The sequence below is a fragment of the Oncorhynchus gorbuscha genome, unplaced genomic scaffold (assembly GCF_021184085.1).
Source record: "Oncorhynchus gorbuscha isolate QuinsamMale2020 ecotype Even-year unplaced genomic scaffold, OgorEven_v1.0 Un_scaffold_12021, whole genome shotgun sequence".
In the NCBI taxonomy this organism is placed as follows: Eukaryota; Metazoa; Chordata; class Actinopteri; order Salmoniformes; family Salmonidae; genus Oncorhynchus; species Oncorhynchus gorbuscha.
In genome coordinates this window covers 3,712-9,100 of record NW_025754459.1, presented here as the reverse complement: position 1 = coordinate 9,100, position 5,389 = coordinate 3,712, and the positions used below count along the sequence as shown (strand labels likewise).

The following is a 5,389-nucleotide window of genomic DNA, read 5'->3' as shown; positions in this document are numbered from 1 at the left end:
AAGCTAGCCAGCTTCATTCAGTTAGCTTCAAATTCCAGATCAGGCTTCATCCGTACTACGAAGGCGGATATTGCTTGTCCGCCTGCAGCTAACTTTATCAGGTTTGTGACTGCTCATGCATGTTGCACGTGGCTAGTCGAACAGCGAACTCTTCATTGAGACCATGCTGAAACGTCAACACATGGGCAGTCAGTGGCACAATTTAATTTGTGCCAAAATAAAAAATGAAAAAAAAGTTATCTTGCAAATTCAGAAGGCTATGGTGTGAAATGGGCTTGTTGAAGTGCCTTTTTATAATTACTTATCGTTAATCATCTTTGATGTGCTTATCACACAGCCCCTTTTATTTCTCAACTCAATTATGAAGGTGTTCATAATGTTTGGTATACTCTGTGTATATACAGGCAGTTTGTAGGACTGGTAGCAGATAAAGACCGACTCTGATGCAGTTCTTGAGGAGAGACGACTACACAGGATGTGTGTATATCTCGCCAGCCAAGGACGACCAGGCCTAGGTGGCTGCAGGTCAAGTTGTTCCAGTCCCTGTGTTGTTTTGTGGACAACAGTGGGAGGAAGTACCATTTTCATAGAGCCTCTGCTGCAGATTAAAATGTGTGAGATTAACACAAAACCTGACTTTATAAAATGTTTAAAAATACTTTGAATTGAGTTTGAGTTTCTGTTTGTTTATTCTGTTACTCAGTAGGTGATTTGATAATAGCATTTAATATTAGAAATAAAACAGTCATAAATGATCTTGAATGGAAATGACTAAAATATTGTAAATTGTGCAGTGTCATTTGTTGTCTGTTTTCTGGGACCCTGTCACCAAATTGCAAATATTCATATAATTGTTGAGGTATGCAGCACTCTAATTCGCAATGAATATACATTTTTTTAGCACATTTGTGCATTCATGTTTGGTTAAGACTTTTGATAGCATATACAATAACTATTCACGATGCTAGTGATTTCTTGGTTCTTTGAGGTACACTGCATTTTCAGATGACAACAAAAGTATGATGAAGTTCGGTGAAGAAATCTTTATAATATATAAACAGTCATTTTGCACAGTGTCACTTCTGTAACGGAGGCTGTCACATCCACAACAGTACATTTTCCTCTCTGATATATATCACAATGTTCATCATTGTGGTTTTTGTGTGTAGACAAGCCTTACTTTCAAAGTGGCTATTCATATTTTACCATTTGAGATTCACAGACTTTTGCTGATGTGTACGTTCTCCCAAAAATGCCTGTCCATTTACGTCACAAGATTTGTTGTTCTGTTACTTCAAAGTGGTATTGCTTAGACCATTGTAATTTTGTGTCTACACTTCCCCAGACAGGTTGTTACAAATATACACATTAACATGTTTATTTATGCCTGATAAGCCAATTCTCTGAGACATTTTGTGCGGAAATGTCACATCCATAAGGCTGGAACTAAGGGGCCTAGCCGGAACCATGAAAAACAGCCACAGACCAATTATTCCTCCACCAAACTTTACAGTTGGCATTATTCATTGGGGTGTAGCATTCTCCTAGCATCCAGTCAAAACCAGATTAGTCCATCAGACTGCTAGATGGTGAAGCGTGATTTTTCCCTCCAGAGACCGTGTTTCCACTGCTCCAGAGTCCAACGGCAGGGGAGCTTTACACCACTTCAGCAGACGCTTGGCATTGCGCATGGTGATCTTAGGCTTGTGTGCGGCTGCTCGGCCATGGAAACCCATTTCATGAAGCTCTTGACGAACAGTTATTGTTGATGAACAGTTTTTGTGCTGACTTTGCTCCAGAGGCAGTTTGGAACTCGTAGTGAGTGTTGCAACCGATGTGAGACAATTTGTGTGCACTATGCGATTCAGCACTCAACGTTCCCTTTCTGTGAGTTTGTGTGGCCTACCACGTCAGCGGTTGAGCCGTTGTTGCTCCTAGATGTCTCCACTTCACCATAACAGCAGTTACAGTATATATAGTTTACTTGGCTAACTCCTCAAACCAGGTAACTAGTGTACCCCTCATATTAATTCTGAAGGATTCATTGCTGCTCGACTTGACTTTTTATTGCTATTAAAAGCATTCATTGAGTACTTTGTTTGCTCAGATGGTTTGTGCAATGATCTCCTCACGACCGACATAAACACTTCTGGATAATGAACTGGAGCTCATGCAAATATCTCTCTCGGCCTCCTCAGATATGGAATACTGCATTCCCTCCTTTGTTCCATGACCAGCTAGCGTACCTGTTGCTCCTGGCCAAGATGACCGAAGCGCAACACCGACTGAAAAGACGGGCTACACGGCCTCCTCTTCCTAGTATCCTGATGGCTAGCTGAAAGAGCGGGCTGCACGGCCTCCTTCCCAGTATCTGATGGCCAGCTGAAAAGACTGGCTACAAGGCCTCCTCTTCCTAGTATCCTATGACTAGACTGAAAATCGGCTACAAGGCCTCCTCTTCCTAGTATCCTGATGGCTAGGCTGAAAAGATGGGCTACACGGCCTCCTCTTCCTAGTATCCTGATGGCTAGCTGAGAAGACGGGCTACAAGGCCTCCTCTTCCTAGTTTCCTGATGGCTAGGCTGAAAAGATGGGCTACACGGCCTCCTCTTCCTAGTATCCTGATGGCTAGCTGAGAAGACGGGCTACAAGGCCTCCTCTTCCTAGTATCCTGATGGCCAGCTGAAAAGACGGGCGACAAGGCCTCCTCTTCCTAGTATCATGATGGCTAGCTGAAAAGACGGGCTACACGGCCTCCTCTTCCTAGTATCCTGATGGCTAGCTGAAAAGACTGGCTACACGGCCTCCTCTTCCTAGTATCCTGATGGCTAGGCTGAAAAAGACGGGCTACACGGCCTCCTCTTCCTAGTATCCTGATGGCCAGCTGTAACAAGACGTGGCTACACGGCACTCAACTGAGCATTCCTAGTCATCCCTGACTGGCTACTGCCGATCTGGGGGACTCACTAAACAGAGAACATCCCTGGTCATCTCTACTGCCTCTGATCTGGCGGACTCAATAAACAGAGAACATCCCTGGTCATCTCTACTGCCTCTGATCTGGCGGACTCACTAAACAGAGAACATCCCTGGTCATCTCTACTGCCTCTGATCTGGCGGACTCACTAAACAGAGAACATCCCTGGTCATCTCTACTGCCTCTGATCTGGCGGACTCACTAAACAGAGAACATCCCTGGTCATCTCTACTGCCTCTGATCTGGCGGACTCACTAAACAGATAACATCCCTGATCATCTCTACTGCCTCTGATCTGGTGGACTCACTAAACAGATAACATCCCTGATCATCTCTACTGCCTCTGATCTGGTGGACTCACTAAACACATGCTTTGTTTGTAAATGATGCCTGAGTGATAAAGTATGCCCCTTGCTGTCTGTATTTTGTTTATTTACATTTTAAACACAAACAATTGTTCCATCTAGTTTGCTTAATATAAGGAATTTGTAATGATTCTGATAATTAAGTACATATTTGCAATTACATTTAATTTTGATACTTGAGTATATTTAAATCCTCAAGAAGTATTTCACTGAGTGACTCACTTTCACTTGAGTCATTTCCTATTAAAGTATCTGAACATTTACTCAAGTATGACAATTGGGTACTTTTCCCACCACTTGTAAAACGTTAGGAGTATCTTCATCCATTGTCAAACTGTTGCATTTATCAGATTAGTTGTTTTTTAACCTTTTAACAATTTTGATGACTCTTGATCAATGCTCATTCGTTTTTTTTTTCTTCGTTTTTTTCAGCAGTCCACACTTCTCTTGTATTATCAGGGAACAGCTGACAGTAACATTCTTAATTATTATTATTATTATTATTATTAATTTGTTAATTAAGAGGTGGTGTGGTGGAAATACAATACTAATATAATATATAATAATGTTATTCTAACTGCATCAGCGCTCCCTGTTTCAATGTGCCTGCATGGGTGGCTGTGAGGGACTGGGGAGGGTGGCCACTAGTGGTCTATAGTAGAATTGCAGTCTGGTTTTAACCACGAGACGAGAAAGGCAAAATAAAATCACAAATTCCATTCACTTGGCTTTATGTGTGTTTCAGAATATTTTTGGATGTACTCAGGGGCATTTATAATAATTCATGATAGTTTCAGCTATCAGACACGTTTAATAAAAATGTTTTTGTTATGCTAAATTCTGCAGAATTGCATCCTGGGAAAATGGAAAAACACTCATATTTTACGAGTAAAATAACAATTCAAACGTGTTTTCACCTCTCTATCTACAGGCAGACGAAATAACACTGAACGTTCATTTAAATTATTTGCTTTCTTTCTCAATAGCTGTGGTGCTATAACCATTAGACTAACACGTTTGCACGGGAAACACTATCCCACATTACTCATGTACAACTCATACTTACCTGGCAAGGGAGACACCGTGATCAAGAAGGCGGTTCACCCAGGGCGAGGCTCAGCCATTGCACTCCGGCTGTGCTGACCCCTGCGAATTTCTCAAATGTGGAAATCTCGATTGCATAATTTCTGGTAGTGGGGGACTGCGTTCGCGCTCTCCCCCTGATTTCATTGTGAATGTAAACCCTCTGGTTCATCGTTTTTTTAAGTAAACGAAGCATTGATATGTAGATATCACGCATATTTCTTATCCTTTGGGTGCTTATATTTGCAGTAGGTCTGCTGTTTACAGATCCTAAAATCAACAGGGTTTATCCATGTCCATCGCTTTGCTCGGTGCTGTATCCGATTCATGTGTTGTTTTCTAATGTTAGGAATATGTGGAAAATAGAAATAATTGGCAATTTTAGCATAATTAATGAAAAGGGTATGCTGCTATATTTGGTTCAATTTACTTGTTTTTGAGACTCAGTAACTTTATATACTTTACCGTAATAAACTCATAAAGTTTAGCAGGGACTGGTTAGTACTTGAATTGGAGACCGTGTGGGAATAATAGGCGCTGTAAACGTTTACTGATTTTGGCCAGTAGGAAGCGCTGTGTCCCGGTTGTAAAAACAGGCACACTTCTGCCAGATGGTCTACCGTCTCTGCTGCAGTGTGTTGTTTTGTTATTGATTAATTATTGTAACGTTGGGTTTATAGCTTGCAAGAAAGGAATTGTACTGTACTTGTGCACAGGACATTAACTTGAATCTCTCTCTATCTCTCTCTATCCCCTCTCTCTTTCTCTATCCTCTCTCTCTCTATCCCCCTATCCCCCTCTCTCTCTCTATCCCCCTATCCCCCTCTCTCTCTCTCTCCTCTCTCTATCTCTCTCTATCCCCCTCTCTCTCTATCCCTCTCTCTCTCTCTATCCCTCTCTCTCTCTATCCCCCCTCTCTCTCTATCCCTCTCTCTCTCTACCCCCCCTCTCTCTCTATGGTCCT

General features: G+C 42.0%; 1 non-coding gene across 1 annotated transcript; it reads left to right on the top strand.

Moving 5' to 3' along the window:
• Nucleotides 1-4,400: 4,400 nt before the first annotated feature.
• Nucleotides 4,401-4,564, top strand: LOC124030485. The gene has a single exon (XR_006837974.1). It is a non-coding gene; the product is annotated as a U1 spliceosomal RNA (small nuclear RNA).
• Nucleotides 4,565-5,389: the final 825 nt, after the last annotated feature.